We start from the raw sequence: 21,754 nt of genomic DNA, 5'->3' as shown, positions 1-21,754 counted from the left end.
CCTTGAAGTACCTTTAAATTTTTCTTCGCAAATTTTTCAAAATGTTATTTTTTTTTTTGTGAAAAATTGCAAAATTTTAAATGTGTTTAACAAAAAAATAATTCATTATTTATGTATTTTGAGACATAATGATTAGACAAGAGAATTTTTTATTGTAAAAGTTTTTTATTTAATGAGTTCTCATGAAATTTCTGTTAAAATTTTATTCAGGAATTTTTTTAATCTAATACACGGATTAGATCGTTTTAACTGCTTTTCATACATATTTGTATACACACTTTTATATTTATTGCTTAAAATAAACGTATGCATATAGTATTTATATGTGTGATTAAATATACAAATACATAAATATTTATTAAGTTAAAACAATATGAAATATACTATGAACATCTGCCAACTGTTGCCAGCCTTAAGAATGTCTACGAAATTAAACTAAAATACTCAAATGTCTAAGAAAATTTATACAAAATTACATATTATTTTTCCATTGTAATAAATTGCCTTGAAGGAATATAATTATATTCTCTTTTTTGTTTTACTTTTCGTTAAAAGAAAAACAGAAGTAAATGTTTTTTTTTTTTTTTTTTTGCTATTCCGGAAAATATTCGAGCTTAACAATTGGTAAACCAAGCTATTAAAACAATATAAGAAAATATGTTTGAAATATATTGCTAAACCTCCCACGATGCAAAAAGAAAAGAATTAAGAAAATATAGTCGGTCATACCTAATCATATGGTATCCTACAGGAGTTATACATATTTTCTGTGTACCAAAACATATATAATTTGGTAAGCGAATGTTCATATAGAACTAATACTAATTATACTATCATACAAATACTAATACATACTATTTATAAGTTAATTATGGACGTTATGGTAATTTTTTGGAATGGAATTCCATTATGAAAGAATCATAAGTTCTTCTTCAACAAACCTTAACTTATGCTAAAAACAAAATCGGAGGGTCCGTTTATACTTATAGGACAAATAGTGAACGATGTCAATAATTTCCAATATGAAACTTATATTCTGTAATTAACATTTTAGTGCATTACAAACCTCAACACAGATCTAATATGTATATGAATATATGTTACCCACTAAAGTGGCGTAGGTTATAACTAGAAAATATTATACATATATTCAATAACTATAATATTGAAAGCACATACTCTAACATAATAACTTACATACATATATACAAACACATATGTCTATACATATGTATATAAAGAAATAATAACCCGGCAGATATTAAATGTATTTTAGGCAGTTTTTTTTAAATATGGTTCTGCTATTTCTTTTACCCCAATGGGTCGATTATGTATGTCGGTTACCACTTCAGTTGTCTTGCCACTTGTGTATACTAGACGCTTTTTAAGCAATAGCTTGAAAATTTTATAAATAATGAATGTATTTATTCAATAATAATCTTTATCCAATTAGTTTTTGGTTAATCATTTCAAGACAAAAATAATTTTCTTTTTTTGAAACTGGCAACGCAAATGAAGTTCGGTTGCCATATATAATCGACCAATTCAATATTTTTGGGTTACTTAACAATTATATATTACAGAGTTATATCAATTTAGTATTCTCAGAGAGATGTAAATAGTTGTAATGCTTATTTAGAAATCATTAGGAAATTTTAAATTGTGATGGATATCTATGTATTTCAGACTCAGTTGTTTGTTTGCAACAGAAGTAAAATGTGTTAACCAAACAAAATATTAAACTGCAGGATTCTACTTGTTTTTATATATAAATGTGCAATATGATTCTATATCATATGTAGTATTATATTTATATTAATTTTTAATGTAAATTTATGCTTCAGAAAATCAAAGAAAAAACATATTATTCATAAATATCTTAAATGATTATTTAAGGTAGAGAACAAAAGTATTGAGATTTTTTTAAATTATAAATTATATATGGAGAGATTCGCGCTACTTGAATGTTTTATTTACTATCAAAGTTTCGTTCCTTCACAGAAAAAATGATCGCTGGTTTATTTTTAATTAACGTGTTTTTTTAATTTTTATTTAAACAAATTTTCATTTGTGTTAATTATTTCGTTGTTTAAAACCAAACTGTACAATTTTGATTAAATTTTTAATTAAATCCATTAATTTTTTAAATTTATGAAACATTTTATAGATTCAATTTGTAAATGCTGAACGCATTGCTAAAGGTCGAGAATTCATTTAAAGTTGTGTATAATCGATTAATAAATTGATAGTTTTAATCACCTTCTTTATCGGTTTTTAAAGAATTCTTTTCCATACAGTTTAATTGATTTGATTAATAAGTTAAAAAAATCTATTTTATGTTTATTAAATATTTAATAATTAATTAATGAATTAATCAATGTTAAATCTTGTCTCAATTATTGACTTTAACTTTTCTGATTAATTCGTTATTTGGAGTATTTTTTACAAAATTGGTAATTGATATCATCATTTTGATTTTAGGTGCAAAACTTGCTTGATACAATTATTTTGACAATTGAAAGTTAATTTCAGTTTTTTTCTGTGTTACCAACTACCAACCAGGCAGATGTATGATTATTCTTTTGGATTCCATAAGTTCGAGTTGTTAAAAAAAGTATTCTTGTAATAATTCGATGCTTTTAATAAATAAGTTTTAGTGAACAACTTCCTAAAAGTTCACTAGTCAGTGAAATAATTCGTTTAAATGTATGTTCCCCTTAAAACGTCCTCAACCCTTACAACGTTTAACTATTTAATTTAGTAAATTATCGGGAAAAGAAAAAAATTTAACACAAATAAGCACACAATTTTTTTGTTTGTTTTGTAGCAAGAGTAAATGTAGAAGATTTGTACACAGAAAGAAAAAGAATGCTGATTCAATCAAAAATTTAAAAATCCAAACAAACACCACCAATGAACTACATATTTTTAACAAACCAAACCAAATGAGAACTGTAACCACATACAAAAAAAAAAATCCCAAACAAAAATATTTATTGAAACAACAAATATTCGTTAAAAAATAAAATTTTACTCAATGTATACAAAATATAACGTTATGAATATCTTGTTCATTCTATGTACTTATGTATTTTACTTTAGTTATACTAAGTTATGAAGGTGGTTATGGTAATTATTTCTTTTCGGAAATTGATTTTCCGGAAATTATTAATAATCCGCAAATATGTAATATGTATGTACAGTCAGGCACTTATTACAGTAAAGACTTAAACACTTAATATATAATTCATATAAATACATACACATATGTATAGCTACTTCCAATTACATATAAACGACAAAAATAAACGATATTAGCAAAAAAAACTGAAATTCCGCGAACAGCAAACATGCCCTGCAGTATGCGTGGCAGAAGCCAAATGTTTATATTCATATAACTCCAGTCCAGTCATTACAGTAACTTCTTTGGAAGTCATTTCGAAGTAATAAATCGATACCAAAGAGAATATACATATATTTCAGAACTTTTGGGTTGCTACTTGTTTTGCTATTTTTAAATATTTAGTTAAACTAAAACTTAGTTACACTTTAAACTTTGTATTGTGAGTAATATAATTAATTATTCTAAAAAAAAACTTCTTAATGTTAGCATCAACTTTTAAAACTATTGGGTATAAATAAAAGTGAAGAATATATATGAGTATAATAATTTAATCATTTACACCTGTGTAGGAGAAAAGTTTAATAAAAAGAATTGCAAAAAAAAAATTGGGAAACTTCTTATAATTATAATTAATTTGTTCAACCTTATTTTGTCAATTACATAACCCATATGTTATATTTTTTTCCTTTGAAATTATTTTTCATTTCGAATTAATTGCAACTGAAGTCGTTTTTATTATCATAAAAATTGAAAAAGGGTTTTTAATTATCAAAGTAATTGAAGCAAATGAGTACTACTTACATATATAACAAAAAAAGTTATAACAAATATTAGAGTTGTAAAAAATGTAATTAAAATAATACAAATTTTTTATTTACCATTTAACTTTGCTATAATTTTAAGTGATAGTGCATTAACCGTATCCCTCCATATAAAGCTTCTTTTACAAAATAAGTTTTTAAACAATTCTGTATTAAGAAAAAGAACAATTACGTCATCAATTGCTAATGAATTTAAAAAGAGTGTAAAAATACACGTATGGCTCTATCAGGTCTGTTTTGTCAATTTTTGGCCAACCTTTTTAATATATATTTTTTTTATTTTTTTTTCCTATGCTAGGAATATTTATAATTCTTAAATAGTCAATAAAATTTTAGACAAATAATATGTGTGTGACAAAAAAGTGATATTTTAAAATTGTGAGAAATCGATTAATAATTTAATTTTATTAATCAGTTTTAATAATTGATTTTTAATAAATTATCTACTGAACGGCTTAATTCATTTTATTATCATTAATAATGATAGGTGCAAAACTTGCTTGATACAATTAATTTTATAATTAAAACATATTTTCAGTTTTTCTGTGTTCAGTCGAGACATAAGATGGTTATATATTATTCAACATGTATAAGTTAATCTCATCAATTTTATCTATTTCTCATTATGAAATCTACATTAAAAGTCAAATGTTAACGAACGTTTCGTGCCCACTAGTGTACGTGCAATAATTTCCTTAATTACAACTGCAATGAAACTTTGTTGAAACATCCCAAAAAATTTATTTTTATGATACGATAACTATTAACACAATAGTAAGAGGAAATTTATTACCAGAAAATGATTATAATAAAAATAATATTAAAGGATTTTTCCCCAAAAAGTACTCTCGGCTTCATTGGAACTGTTCTAAATATTATTCTAAAATAATTTTATTTCTGAGATTTTGTTAATTTAAAAAAATATTCAGTACACAACTTATGAAATATGGAACCTAAGTAATGGGTTTCCATTTAAAACAATCGAAAGGTATTGATTATAATTTCAGGTGAAATAAAATAATTTTTAGTAACTAACCCTCAACATGGTTCCTACACATTAGTAATTTACTAAATTTTAAACTGAAAATTTTTATATTGTAAATAAAGTTTTTTTAAGCTTCTAGTCAATAAATTACATAATTTTAAAACAAAAATATTATGTTTTGTGATTGTGAACTAACTAAAACGTCGGCTACGAAGTAAGTTCTTACTTACTTATTTGTAAGTCATTAAAAGAGTCCTTCTAAGTAATGCAGTATGTATGTTGAGAACGCTAAAGATTTTTATAGATTAGGACCTTAAATGTCCATATTGGTTGATACATTTCGGTAAATATAAAATTTGTCAATGGAAATATTTATGAGCTTTTAAGACATTTTCTAAAGCAGAATTTGTATGTTATTATATCATTGTTCTTATTATTTGTGCCAATTTTTAGAGATATAATATAATATTTGAAATAGAATAATAGACCGATATCAACCATTTCCACAAAACATGCTTGGTCCAAATTTCATCAAATTATCTCGAAACTTGCGGCCTGTACATTGCGCACAAGGTTTACATGGACAGCCAGCTGGACGGACGGACATATCTTAATCGACTCAAAAAATGATTCTAAATCGATCGGTATACTTTAAGGTGGGTATTGTACCAATATTTTTGTGTGTTACAAATATGAGCACAAACGTATAATACCCTCCCCACTGTAGTGGTGTAGGGTATAACTATTATATGTAGGATTTTCCTTTGCATTCTTCATTTTTAATACATTAAGTACTCACATGAGCATGTACAAGTGTGTTTGTGAATAGTATATGGCCGTATTAGTTGAAAACCAATATTTTAATGATGAAAATTACATTAGACCATGTAGACATTTGGTAAGATCTTCTACGAACTTCTACCACTTAATAGTGTCACAACAAAACACCAACAACTCATCGATGAATGAATGAGTGAATGACAGTCTGGTTTGTTCGTTGGTGGGTTGACGAAGAAACTGAATGACTAAATAAGTGATTGAAGGAATGTATACATGCATGACAATGGAAATACATGACACAAAACCAAAATTTAATAAACATGTCTACGAATGTTAGTTTGTGGCATAAGAGGGTCGTATAGCAAATTTTCCTAAAATATACACAAACACTCAAGTAAATACACACAATATTCATATATTGTATAAATCTATTTCTGAGTATGTGTGTTTATTTAAACATTATTTGTGTAAAACTAAAATTGCTTTTCCCGGATATATGTATGTATGTTAAGGAAATCGCCTTTTATTGGATTTCAATATAATACACTCTAACACGCGCTGATACTGTCGTTGTTGTTGCTGGTATCTGTCATCAGACCCGATTGTATGTATGTCTGTGTAGTTCAACCACATTAACAACAAGAACAAAATTTCATATGAATTTATTTCGCAATCTTATTTTGGTGTAGATTATAAACGGAAACACAACAAGTTGTTGACCGGATATGGTATTAAAATCGTGTTCAAGTCTTGCTACTTGCTGTTTTTGTTGTTTTTATTACTACTGCCTTTTCTGTTGCTATTGATATTACTGCTGTTGTTGTTGCTGCTGCTGTTCACATTGTTTTGAATTCTCTATATCTGTTTATGGCAGCTTACATCATTAGTGTAAGTTCCGTCAAGAGATTATCATCAAATACTTCTTTGTATGAAAGTCTTAGTACAAGTAAATGCCTTTAAGTATGTATGGTTACATGTATGTGTTAATGTATGTACGTGCGTTGTTAGTATTATGGTTTCCCCATATAGATATGTGTATATGCATGTATTTAGTACAAATACCAATAGCTAAGTATTTATTCGTGTATTTATAACTATATATAAATATGAAGATGAATCGAACTTACATCCAAACTCAGATAATTATTAACTACGCTGCACAATGGAATCTTACAGTCTATTCTATTGTATAGTCTATAGGCAAGTCTATAGTCTGGTCTATAGTCATGTCTAAATTCAAGTCCATAGTCTAGTCTATGGTCTAGTCTATGGTTTGGTCTATAGTCTAGTCTATAGTCTAGTCAATAGTCTAGCCTATAGTTTAGTCTATAGTCTAGTCTATAGTCTAGTCTATAGTCTAGTCTATAGTCTAGTCTATAGTCTAGTCTATAGTCTAGTCTATAGTCTAGTCTATAGTCTAGTCTATAGTCTAGTCTATAGTCTAGTCTATAGTCTAGTCTATAGTCTAGTCTATAGTCTAGTCTATAGTCTAGTCTATAGTCTAGTCTATAGTCTAGTCTATAGTCTAGTCTATAGTTTAGTTTATAGTCTAGTTTATAGTCTAGTCTATAGTCCAGTCTATAGTCGTCTATAGTCTAGTCTAGTCTAGTCTATAGCCTATACCATTGTCAATAGTCTTGTATATAGTCTTATATAAAGTGTAGTATGTTGGCTTACGTTTATGACCCACTGTGCTGTTACTTTACACAATATAGTTCTGTATATATAATGTTTGTAGAATTAATGTACATAAAGTATAGAAACTACTACTGGCATCTAGTACAGCATTGATTAGATTTAATGACATCTATGGTTTTAATGTTATTGATTTTTATGTATCTGTCTCTCTGCCTGTGTGTTTGTGTCTAAATTTTCAACAGTTTGTGGGTTTGTGTGCTTGAGTTTTAAAAAGGAAATAATAAAAGATTAATGTGTTTTCCATATGGCAAAGTTGAAGAAAAACATAAAATATTTAATTAAGTGACAAATGTCTGTGTTTCTTTTCGTCCATTGTTTCGAAATTAAATTGTTTTACTTATTCTGTCTATACAATATACAATAACAAAATACAATATTATTTAATATAAAGTTTTCTTAATGACTTGGAAATGTCAAGCAATTTAGTTTGAGTGTTTGTAAAATATGATTGCAAACTTAATTGGTTTATGGGGTTATTTCGGTAGGAAGTTATATTGTTACGTTATAAATAACAGGTATTTACAAAAAGAAATTGAAATACATGTGACAAAAAATTTAATTTTCACTTTTTTTAAAGTAAATTTTGCAATAAAGAAAAATAAATTTTCATTTTCCTAACAATACTTTTTTCTTATTTTATTTCAAGCAACAATTATGTTTTCTTTAAAGATTTTAATTTACCTTCATAAATTACCACTATTCATATAAATACGTATATTATATATAACTTAAAGTAAGTATTTTAAGTTTTTCCCATTTTTAATTTCTATATGAGTTGAGCTGTTTTTCTTTATTTTCTTGTTTCTTTGTGAATCCTTCAAGCAATTTTGAAAATTCATTAGACATCCTGAAACTACACTAATTATGATTGTTTTTCAAGTGTAAGCAAAGTACTTCATTTGATGCAATGACTAAAGACTGACTGCTCATTTAGTTGTTGTTATTGCTGTTGCTAATATTGCTCACTAGTGAATAAAACAAGTTGGAGTGGTGGAAGTCGTGGAAACTTATGACTTTTCATTTTCAAACAGCAAAACACAAAAGAGTGGCTGCTACAGTGAAAGCAACAACAACTTCTAAGGAAATGACAATTAATTGCCACAGTAACTGCACAAAACAGGGTGAAAGCAAATAAACATATACATACCTTAACACAAATGCATAAACTCCCACACACAGTTGTATATACATACATAATTTCTCATATTCATACATAAATGTAAACGTACTTACTCCTACATAAACAAAGTAAAACGAATTTTAAGGACTCTTGTGATTATTTCAACTAGCAAAGTATGGTGTGCATGTTGTTTATGCAAAATTATTAGTATGACTAAAATGTTGTTGATGAGAAAGATGATGAGGCATAAAACCAAGAAAAAGATAGTTTTTCACGGTGTATAACAATTAACAAACAACTAACTGTATAGTGACTAATGTATTTATATACATATATTTTTTGTGTTAAACTTCTGAAAATGTAGAAAAGCAATAAAAGCTAAAGTGATGAGTACTTGGTAAAAATACAAATGTATATAAATACACAGTAATATAAAGAAAATCATAACGCATTTTAATGTTCTGATCACAATAAGTGAGATTTGAAATATTTTCCATTAACTCCAACTTATTTAAATTATTAATGGATATTTCCAACAAGCTCGCTTACAAATAGGTATTTATATAAGTACTTATACTTTCGCTTAAAAAGAAGTTGTTGAGTGAGATGTTTTGTTTTTAATAATATCTCGCATGAATGACCCAGGTCTGCTTTCCAAATGTTGCGCTCATTACACCACTGCTTAAACACAAAGAAAAAAGTAAAACAGCAAAAACCGATCTTGTAAACACAATGTATTTATAATACTTTTACGCTTTTGTCATTCGGATGGAATATCATTTTACTTTTTCGATAGATTTTACGTACTAAAAATGTGATCGTGTGATGAGTCCTTTACTTTTTTATTTCACGTCAAGTAATAGTTTTCACACATAAACTTAATATTGATTTCATTTTTGTTAAGCATAATAAATACTTCTATATCAGATTATTAGGAAGTCATTACTAAAGTACAACAAAGTCATGCAGACGGTTGGTAGTTGTCATTGATAAGTATATTCTTAACTAAGTACAAGTCATTAGCAAGTTCTTAAAGTCTTCATTATGCACCCAATATTTCTACACAAAAATAACATTATCCTCCCTTTTAAATTTCAGGATTCATTTTCCTAAAAGAAAGTGAACACAGAGAGTGGAAAGAAAATCCATTTTCGTTTAATCTTATTGCCACGTTGGTAAGTGAGTTGGTGTTGCTGCTCACTTGTTCACTTTCTTTCAACACTTTGTGGTTGCTTACTCAAGGTGATGATTGCTTTTAATTAGTATGTTGCAACAATATTACAGCAACAACAAAAACCTAAAACACAGGAAGTTGTTAACAAGAAGCAACAAGAAATTACAAAGTAAAAAGTAAAAATATGTACCTACAAACAAACTAAAAAGCAAAAACATAAATAGAAATACAAAAAGTTATAAGATGAATCAACTAATTATGAGAAACGACAAAAACACCTACAAATTTTCCGTTGCATATTACAGAAGCGAAAAAGTGACTGTTTAAATATAAAATAACTAAAATTTTATAAATGTCATAGTTGTCATAGTTTACATAAAGTAAAGTGATTCAGTCTGTGAAAGGGATCTGCGGAAGTATATATACAATGTGAGAAATTATTATAACTTCCCACAAACACAGGCACATTAAAAGAAATAATATGAACTAATATTGCTTAAATGTTACTCTTCAAAATAGAAAGAAAACGTAAAATATGTTGCATTATGTTTCTCAAAACAACACAATGGAGGGAGAAACTTTTATTAATGTTGATATAAATTAATTGCTTTAAATTGCCAATTAAAACATAAAAACCTTTTAAATGCACTGCCATAAACACTAACACACTTTGAAAGAATTACATGTATTGTAAAACCTACCCTGCAGTATAGCATGTGGCAAATGTTAACTGTCGTTTTAATATCTGATGCAGCTTTGCATATATATGAATCGGGTAAATCGGAGCAAAAAGCTTAAAGTGATCTTTTTCCATTATATTGTTAGAAAGCGTATTTATAACCCAAATTATTCAGAGGCATGATGATTTTGACATTCGCTATCATTTAACTCTAGGTTGACAGAGTCGTTCACGTAGAAGTCGTAGAATGCAAAGCCATGTAATACATACTTAACCATACCTATAAATTCCTAGGGCATAATTATCAGGTAAAATAAGTAGTTTAAGATAAACACCCCAAACTGCGGGCTACCCATTATATTTAATGCGTCTGTTGTATGTGGGCGACAGAGCTTGTATTATTTTGTATATTTCCTTATTATATATTTTCTTATTATACCCTTCACCTTTATGTAAAGGAAATAAATATATTAGTTTGTCGTTCCATATGTACTTTCCACAATATAACTTGTAAAATATGTAAATATGTATGTATGTTCTAGATCTGAGTCGACCAAACCAAGTGACCAAACTTACGTCCAAAAAAATAATAATATACCTCTCCAAATCCCATCAAAAATTATTTCGTGTAAAAAAATACTCTAACAGAAAATTAAAATACATTTTTCATAATCAGTAGAAAATAGGGCATATAATATTCGGTGCAGTCAAATATAAAACTCTTACTAGTTTTTAATTTCCTTTTTTAATTTAGTTCTAGAGTACTAGAGTTCTTTTATATTTTTGTAATTGCTTTAATTTAATAGTAAAAAGAAATTTCTCACCAAATTATTTTAAATTGCTTATTAGTTATAATGAGACCATTTCGCTTTCAAATCATAAAGGCAACAGAAATCTTTTATTTTTATAATTTTCAGACAAACTATTATTTAAATCGCTGGAGGTCGTAGCATTATATTTTGTAAGCTGTACACCCATCATCAAAAAAGATGAGGGTAAGTTTCAAGTTTGGGGGGTAATGGTGCATTTTCAATTTTATTTACATTTCAAGTAATTGTAATTGAAGCTTTATCGACTACAATTACTTTTAATTGTAATTGAAGCTTTCCAAATTACAATTATTTGTATTTATAATTGAAGGTTTTCAAATTACAATTACTTGTAATTGTAATTGAAGTTTTTCCAATTACAATTACTTGTTATTATAATTGGAAAATTCTCGATGACATGTACAGGTAAATATACATTTTGTTCTAATAATAACATCTAATTTGTAATTAGTAATACCCAAGACTACAATTACAATTAGAAGTAATTGTTTTTATTCAATTACAAGTAATTGCTCAATTACACATTGTAATTGTAATTTACCATGTAATGAATTACTTTATGTAATCATTTCCCCCATCCCTGGTAAGTTTTCGTCATTCCGTTTCAAACATATCGAAATATATATCTTAGAATGATATTTGATATAAAAAAGTTTTATTTGAACTTTAATTTTTTCCTTAAATTAAATAAGGATCGGTGTATAATTGACCCTATCTGCCATACAGAGACTTAATCAGAAATTGACATTAATAGCTATAACTTGCTTCAGCATGTAAAAGTCTTATAAAAAATCTTAAAAAAGAAAAAAAAATTTTCTTGTAAAATTTTATGATGATCGGTAAATTCGAAATTAGCATGTCTTATATAGAACCAAATATGGAATCAAATTTTATAAGATCGGTCCATAATTGATCGTCTCCCACATATAATGTCAATTCAGAAAATGAATTTATAGCTCAAAACTGGCTTAAAGAAGTATATGTATATAAAACTTTATGAGGATCTTATAAAATTGTACCTGAAATAGATCGGGCGATATTGGAACTAATCTTCTATTTGATGTTGGGTATATAAGATTCGGCATAGGCAAATATAACATACTTATTTCTTTATTATTATTATTTTTTTTGTTTTGGTTTCAAAAACATATTCACAATAAAAATATATAACATACCACGCCGATTATGAATTGGAAATGGTATTTTAAATTGTTTCTTTTAAAAAAATCTAAAGTAGACCGATTGTTAAAATCAATTTACCTCCGGAAAACATGCAATATTATTTCCAAGTACCATTACTAATAAGTATACTATAAAAAATAACTTTCTTTTTTTACCACCAAACATAATCTAAACTAAATCAATTTCATTAAACTTCCATCAGTTAGACTTAAGCTCAATAAAAATGCCAACTTTTTACTGATTCAATTGAAGCCTTGTAATAAGCCTACTTAAAGTGTCTCTAAAACCAAAAACAAAAAAAAAACTCAAAAATTTTTCATAGTAAACATTTAGTTGGGTGCATAAAAAATATTTGTTTACAAAACTGAACTGAACGAAAAAAAGTTTTTCAATTTAACACTAAAATACTTTGAAATGCTTTAACTGCCACAAATCCACATTTGTTTTATTGCATTTTCCTACGATTTCTTCCATTTTTTTTTTTGAGGTTTTGTTGGTAGTTGTTGTAGTGTTTTTGGGTTTGTTTTGAATTCATACATGTTGATTCCAAACACTTTGTTTTTTACACTCTATTTTATTTGATAGAATTTTGAACGCTGCAATTTTTAAAGCAGTAGTATAGAAATTAGCATTACTATTATGAAATATCTCAACCAACTTAAGATTTAAACGCAGTCATTGATGATTCTTTATAATATAGATATACCATATATTGAACACTATTGACTAGTAATTTCATTAGTTACATTGCAATATTTCTTCATCCATTTCATACACAAATCAAAGGCTTTAGAATTTGATTAGTGTCTAACGAATTCGTCAACATAGAACTAGTGCCGTAGACTAGACATAACATTATGCAACTACATATATGTATGTGTAAATAAATGTAAGTTTGAGTTTTTGCATATGTAAGGAATGGGAATGAGTAAAACGTCCTTTTTGAGTTGGACATATGAAACGTGTTATTGTTGAAAGTACATTTTGATTTTTGACATTTTTTATTCTGATAGTATAAAATAAAAATATTAAAAAATAATTTTTTAATCCTTCTTGTTCTCTTGAATGATTAATATGATGAAAGATGTGTAGATATTTTACTCGATTCAATCCTCACATTTGTAAGTGTGTTATAAACGGTTATAAACGGATAAGAGTGATTTGAAATAAAATTTACAACACTTGCCTACATTTTATGGTATCAATTCATACATGCATACATACATAATATTTATATTTTGTATTTATATACATAGTTTACTATTGGGTATGTAAAAAGTAAGTAACTCAATCATAAAGAGTAAAGTTGCAGTAGAAGTTGCCTCTATCTATCTATCTATCTATCTATCTATCTATCTATCTATCTATCTATCTATCTATCTATCTATCTATCTATCTATCTATCTATCTATCTATCTATCTATCTATCTATCTATCTATCTATCTATCTATCATCTCTCTTATTTTTTATTATAAATGTTAATTAATATCAAATTTTTCCTTCTTATTTTTCACATCAAATACAATATTCGAAAAAATTAAATCTTCCTAAATTCCAAAAATAATAAGTGTAAACGATCTAGATTTTTGAAAAGATTTTAAACGAAATCTACTAGATTTAGTGTATGTGTAAATGGAGTATAATGAAAATTAAGTAAAACAAGTTCTGATATAATTAGATTTATAAATTTATATTTTTTAATAATAATTAAAATCTCGGTAATTATAAGGTAGTTATTGTACAACAGAATCCCATGAAATGTCGTTGAACTCACTCAATATTCAGTCTCAGCATAAAAAATACATAAAATCAAGTGAAATTGGTTTTAAAATTTTTTGTTTAAACCTTCTTTTCGTTAGAATTTATTTTCCCTTTAACTAATATTAAATCATGTTAACAGAAAAAAAACAAAAGTAATATAACAATATTTTTTGTTGGCCATATTGCTTGTAAATTACAAAAGTAATGTTGTGTATAAGCTTGTATTTTACTGGTGTATTTTTTTCAATTTGTATTTGACGTTGTGTGCATTTACATATGATACATCTGTATGTGTATATATTGTATGAATGTGTGAATATTTGTTTTTTATTTGAATATTTTGTTGAATGAGTGCATTTCCGTTTCCAAATCATTTAGAACAGAACACAACAAAACTTTTGGTTAAAAACTCTAAATGGCTTTTTTCTTCATTATTTTCAACAATTTATTTTGTTATAGCTGTTTCTGCCATATACATATGTATGTATGTACATATGGTCTTATATATTATATAGTTTTCGTTTTTTTTTTTCTTCTTTTAATGGTAAATTGCCTAAAATTTTTTTTTATTTTATGAAGCTTCTGCCTCTTGGTACTTCCTGCCATCATACTCTTAACTAAATTGTTAAAACTCTTAAAAATGAGAAATAATATAAAGTACAGTGGATTATAAATATTGTATTCTATTAAAAAGATTTATAAAAAACATGAGTTTAGAAATGAGAAAATTTTTGTTAAATATTTATTCTATTAAGAGAAAAATTTTGATTCATTAATTATTTCAAATTAATACTAAATATATCTGTAAATCGAACCACTGTTTTTTACTATACTATGATTTAAATGTGTTCATGTTTGTATTTGCAGTGGTACATAAGCTAATTTAGTTTTACAACACTCACACGAAATAAAACAACAAGGATCCTTGCATAAACACAAATACATATACACATTCAACTAACTATTAAGTGTTTTAGTGTTTATTTGAGGTTTTAGTTTTAAAAGCCATTTTACGTACTAGTATTGTTAATTTATTATTAAAAAAATCATCAAGAGTGTGGAAAAAAGGCCAGAATTACTAGGAAAAAATTCTACATTAAAAATGTTTAGTTTTACTCTTTAATTGCCTTAAGTATTTACAAAGTTTTAACAAAATGTTTTCTTTTGTTTTCGAACATATTTACCATTAAACTTTATGTGCACTTTTTCTCTTGATATAAAAAAATTGAATACATTTTTTCTTAAGCCAGACAAAAAATGAAAATTTTGAAGATGCAGCTTGGAGAGTTTTAAAAAATTGTGTATTATATTGATGCAATTTAACTGTTAACTGTAATTGTCATTTGAATGTGTTGTTGTCTCTCAACAACTTCGCGTTTTACTCTAATCGAATTTGCGTTTTTTATTGAACAAAATTGACACTTAAATGACATTCATTGCACAATGAATGAGTGGCCAATATGAAGCGACGAATCAACAATAAGAACACAGTAGTGATGTTACATTTTTTGTTAGAAAAAAAATAAGAAATATATGGAAAATATCATAAGAATAAAAAGACTAACATTTTGCTTATAAAAAGTTAATAAAGTTTCTATATTTGTTTCTAACAAGTCTTTGACAAATTGCTCCGCCCAAAACTATGCTTTTGCCATTCATATCAATATGTTCAAACAAGTAGGCAATACATACTTGTTTTTAAATATTTCATTAAAAACTTTATAACTTTAAGCTACAACTAAATTCTTTCTATTTAGTTTTTTACATACAAATGTTTCATTAGTAAACAAAAGTATAACAAATATTTGTAACAAAAAATTGTATATAAATAGTAACTGCATTATTCATTAACATTTATATATTAATTTGCATACAATATTTGTTCTTTAAACCTTTGATAAAAATTTATGAATATAACCCCAAATCTAAAAATTTTAATTAAAAAAAACACAAATTTCTACAACTGCCTGCTTTTATGTTAATTAAATACACACATACAAAAAAACCCTTTGAAAGCTATTAATTAAACTCCTTTGAAAATTTCTAACCTCAAAACCACAACTGGTGCGTAGTGTCTCATAAAAGTCATACTCCACCCATCAATAATTTACTTCCTTGATTTTATTTCATTTATCAATTTCTTATCATTGTCCTCTACAAACGTCTTTTAATTTTATTTTCTGCTGCTGCAGTTGCTGTTGTTAAAGAAAAAGGATAATCATTATTTAAACCACACTTTGTGTAATTTAAAGTTTTTAGACTTTTGCCACAAAATTGTTTGTAAACTTCAAAGTTTGTTAACTAACCACATGGACAAAATGCTGTATGTTAAAATAAATATCTTGAAATTTTAGTTTGTATGTGAAACTAAAAACTAAAAGACTAGGAAAGAGAGATAGAATCAACAAATAAAAAAAAACAATGTAAAGATAACAAATTGTAATCAATTCGTGCGTGGTATAAAATTTTCAAAAGAATTTTATAGAATCTTTTACATACATGTGTATGATTATGGGTTGCATAACCCACTCACTAGCAAACTGCAGTACCCGTAGTTACTAGAAGAGCATTTCAAGGTTTCCAACAGTTAAAGTTGCTCCTTCTTTAGACATGAAAATTAAATGCATTTTAGCAAACACAACACGTTGCAATTAGTTTATTCTTGGATAAGGTTTTACTTCTTTTGCTCATTTTTAACATGCGCTGTATCCCTCTTGTTCCATATACATACTTACTTACTTACTTTTTACCAAAGTTTACAATTTTAATTGCTGCAAAATATAAAATTGTATAATGAATAATATGAAAGAAGAAAATATAAAGAAAGCTAATAAATATTTTGCAAAGGTTTGGGTTTGCTTTTTTGTTTTAGTCAACAAGGCAAAATATAAAAAAAAAAAATTATTTTAATTTTCTTCAATTAAGAAAGGAAATACATTAGTAAGTTTTTGTGTTTCTTTTGTTTTTTTTAATTCCTTTGTTTGTCGCTGGTTTATTTCCATTTAAATTATGCTCACACAATGTCGTAAAGTATGCTAAATTAAATTAAGGTTTAGTTATTTGTTTAAAATCTTTTTTTCTCGTTGTTTTTTTTTTTTAATTTTGCTTTTTTAAACATTACTCATGCCACCATGAATTTTATGGGCAATATTATTCTTTATATTTTGCCCATTTATATATTTTTATTATATTTTTTTGGCATGCAAAAAAGGATCCGGAGAATATTATGTGCTAAATATTAAAGAGAATATTTTAAATATGTATCTATTATCTAAATGATTAACTATTTGTGAAAAATATTATAAATCGCAAGACCTAAAGATTCCAGCAAAAATAAAACGGATAACTTCCAAAAAAATTACATATAAGTATCATCACTTCCAAAGAGCACTAATTTTAATTGAACTTACATTTTCTTATGGTTTAATATAAATTTGGGTAACTACTTTTTTATGTTAATATTTTTATTTATGTAAAATTAGTTGCATTCTATAATACTACTACTTCACATTATAATAACTTCCAAACAAGGACCTAAGAATTACTTCTCAAAAATAGCTTTATGAAGTAGTGAATTTGGAATCAAACAAAAAAACATATCCCCCATTAGAATTCTGTAAAATCATGGGGTGAATTTTCCCTCTTTTTCGGCTTCTTGGAAGTGATTTTTTTACCGGGATATGCTATTAAAAATTCCTATATCCTATGATCTAAATTTTTTCGTATAAGCTAAAAAAAATTCATCAAAATTTTTTTACAAATCCATTAATTTTTAATCCATCTTAAATTATCTCTGAATAGATACTTTACGATTTTCGCTGAAGATAAATTTATCGAAAATTTTCTGTATATAGGAAATTAATCGCAAATTGTTTATGAATAGAAAAGTTCTCGAAAAATTTCATTAATTGAAAAACTTCAACTAAAATTTTCTTTAAATAGACAAAACAACCAGAAATTATCTTTAAAAAAAAAATCATAGAAAATTTTTAACAAATGTTCTATTCTCCATTAAAAAATTCAAGCAAAAATTTAAGTAAATAGAAAATTCATGAAACATTTTCAATAAATAGAACATTCATCAAAAATTTATAATAAATATAAACTTTATCGAATATGTTTACTAAATATAAAATTCATTAAAAATTTACAATAAATAGGAAATTCATCGAAATCTGACTATAAATAGAAAATAGAAAATTCATGTTAAATGTTCAATAAATAAAAAATTTATCCAACATATTTTTAAAAATATTAAATTCATCGAAAATTTTCCATAAATTGAAAATTCATCGAAAGTTTTCTAAACCACAACTAGTATAGAAAATTAAACGAAAATTGTCCATAAAATAAAGAATTCAACAAAAATTTTGCACAAAATTTAATAAAAATGCATTAAAAAAAACTTTCTATAAATAGAAAATTAAACGAAAATTTTTATTATATAAAAAATTGAACAAAAATAGAAAATTCTTCTAAAATGTTAAAAAAATAGGAAATTAATCTAACATTTTTTACAAATATTAAATTCATCGAAAATTTTCACAAATATAAAATATAAGAAACAAATATAAATTTTGTTTGTAATTATGTGCTGCCTACTTTTTGGCTACAACTATTAGGAATAACATTCTAATATCATAAATTTAAACCGCTTTGCACAGATGCATACATATGTACATACTTATGATGACAGAATAGAATTTAAAACTATTTGTTTAAAATTACTGCCTAGTTTAAGGCTTTGTTTAAAATTTATGTTTTTTTCCAGTTTATTTGTGGCCCATTCATTGCAAATTTTCATCTCTATGACCATCATTTCCTTTGACCATTTCTTTTTTATTTATGAAGCTGGAGGCAATAACTTTTTCTTGCTAAATTTAACAATTTTATACGTAACATTTCATTTTATAACGCGACACACAATTGTTACATTTATGCAAACCATTTCGGTTTCTTCCTTTTTTTATATGTTTATAGTAAATTATTTTGTCTTTCTTATTTTTTTTTTAAATTTTACTTATTATTTTTATATTCTATGTTTTTTTTTCGTATGACAGAACGTTGGTAAGGTTCCGGTTATTTCTTGGGATTTTATTATGAGGGTTGTATTTTTGTTTTCTTACTTCGGCTATCCATATCAAACCACCCGCCATTATTCAGTCAAAATTGTAATTCTTTAGTTGACATTGTCATCGATATAAAAAAAAAAAACGTGACCATTTCTTTTGTCCATTAAGTTCATGTTTTTTCTGTCGCCTTTTTAAAAGCGTAGAACTTTTAATCGTATTCACTGAAACACACAGCAACTCATGAAGAAAATTTGATTTTCATTGTTATTTGCCATGTTTGTTTGTAGTTCTACTTTTTATAACCCGACTATTGTTTGTGGTAGAAGCAGAATTGCCATAAATTTCTTGCAGGCCAGTCAACCTATAAGATTTCTAACCAACAAAAATAAAAAACAAAATTGAAACATACGTTAAACTTGATTGTGTGTATTGAATGAAATAAAAAATAATAAACTTGCTACCGGTCGCTTAGTCAGTCAGTCATACATTTGGTGAAAGCTAGATTGTCAATAATACAAACATCAAACATTGGCGGTAATTGAATTTACTGCGATTGATTGGTTTGATATACCTCTGTGACCAACTCTATACGAAAAACAAATTGGTATAAATAATAAACAAATATGAGAAGATATACAATAATTTAAATGACTTGGTTGCTGGAAATCTATAAAACAAGTTTGAAGTCTAGTATAGATTTTACGCATACAGGTAATGTCCTGTGTTTAAATACCTTTTAACCTAAAACTTTCTTTCTCTTACATATTTTTAAAGATTTAAGTATCGTATTTATGTTGAAAACATGTGTGTTTTATGTCCGCTTACACACACAGACTAACATAAAATTTTGTGCCTGCGTTCTTATTTGATAGATAAAGTATGTTCTAGTAATAGATGGGTTCTCTAACGGTCAATACACAACCTCAAATTTCTTTCGCTTATGGGGTAACTTATAGAAGTATGTAATAGAAGAATTGATTTGGAACTAGTTGCTAAAAGAGAAGGAACTGTTAAGTTTACTTTTTGATTAAATCTCATATGTATAAGTTTAGAAACCATTAATTACATCCTCCAATGTATTATGAGGTCCCTTCTCAAAAAAACCGTTTCTAGGGACAATCTAATGTACAGGATAATGATTAATACTTACTCAACAACTTATTTTTCAAGTTGTTTAACTGAACCACTGCTTACCTATTTTATTTCACTTCAAACAACGATTTTCAGATACAAATTCAAGTTTGATTTCTTTTTTTGTAGACATTTGTTTTAACTTCCTATTTGTAAGCGAGTGTGATAGTGACTTAAAATGCCATTGAGTAAGTAAATTTTTACCCCTAACTTTTTAATGTAAGTTTTGGATATACAATGTCAATATTTATGTATATCAAAACAAGGATATATGATACTTCAAATGCAAACATCCCAGAAGAAACTTTCATTACCATGTAAGGGGTTAAAACACTGTATTATTTAAATTTAATTTAACATATTAATTAAAAAAGTAATTTTCAAATTTATATTGACTTTATGTCTCAGAAACAATAACGTGTCATATATATTATGTATTTGTTCTATAAATTCCTAACATTTTATTAGTTTCAACATTTTCAATTTCTTATTTTGTATATGTTTTTCCATAATCTTTATATCCTATAACATTTTGACACGTGACTTTGAATTGAATATTTTGTATGATTGTTTGTGTGTTAATAATATACTATATATGGTCATAATCAAAATCTGTATAAAGCAAAAAAAAATTAGTTAAGTAAGCAGAATAGAAACGAGTTGAACTTATAAAGAAAATCCCTTGGTTATAAACGTCATTCATTCTAGGAAAATCCAACTCATACTTCTATAATCATAATTTATTATTTACGTAATAATATGTACGAACTACTAATACTACTACAAAGCATACATAAATTTAATATATAAATTATTTTAGTTGTACTTACGTACTATAACTGAATGTACATAATGTATAAAATCCTATCATTTCATTTCTAAGTTCTAATAATACTTGTGTTCACACATATAACAAACAAACCTTTAGTTTGTCTCTGTTCAAATCACTTCGAATTATAATCATATTTATGTGAGGTTATATATGTAGAAAGTAGGGTTCCAGTGTGAGATTTTAAATACAAATATTATAAATAAATTTTTGTAATATTTTATTATTCAATTAAATTGGAAAATTTTTCTTGAAAAATTATATGCACTTAATAGGTCGTTGCAATTTTTGGATTTTTATTTGAGTACCTAATTGGAAACCCTTGTATATGTCAGTACATGCAAGCATTATATAATAAGTGTTGGTAAGGTGTTTGTTATTCAACTAATCCTTTAAGTTTTTGAGAAGTAAACAAGTTTATCCGAACTAATATACTGTAACGTATTTATATGAACATACACATACAGTGGACGAAATTTTAATAGTCGCAATAACAGATTTAATAATATTTTTATGTAGTTGGTTCACCTTGTTTCCAATTTACCAATATTTCCCAATATTCAGTAG

At 26.2% G+C, this 21,754-nt stretch overlaps 1 long non-coding RNA gene across 1 annotated transcript in view; it reads right to left on the bottom strand.

The window, feature by feature from the left end:
- The window catches only part of LOC124419732, a 34,267-nt gene extending 17,369 nt beyond the window's left edge, over positions 1–16,898 (bottom strand). Inside the window, exon 1 of the long non-coding RNA XR_006940786.1 lies at positions 16,655–16,898. This is a non-coding gene — a long non-coding RNA (uncharacterized LOC124419732). The remainder of the gene's footprint in view (positions 1–16,654) is intronic.
- Positions 16,899–21,754: the final 4,856 nt, after the last annotated feature.

This window comes from Lucilia cuprina, chromosome 4, assembly GCF_022045245.1.
Source record: "Lucilia cuprina isolate Lc7/37 chromosome 4, ASM2204524v1, whole genome shotgun sequence".
NCBI classification, from domain to species: Eukaryota; Metazoa; Arthropoda; class Insecta; order Diptera; family Calliphoridae; genus Lucilia; species Lucilia cuprina.
The sequence above is the reverse complement of the archived record's forward strand: the minus strand, read 5'-3'. Positions and strand labels throughout refer to the sequence as shown.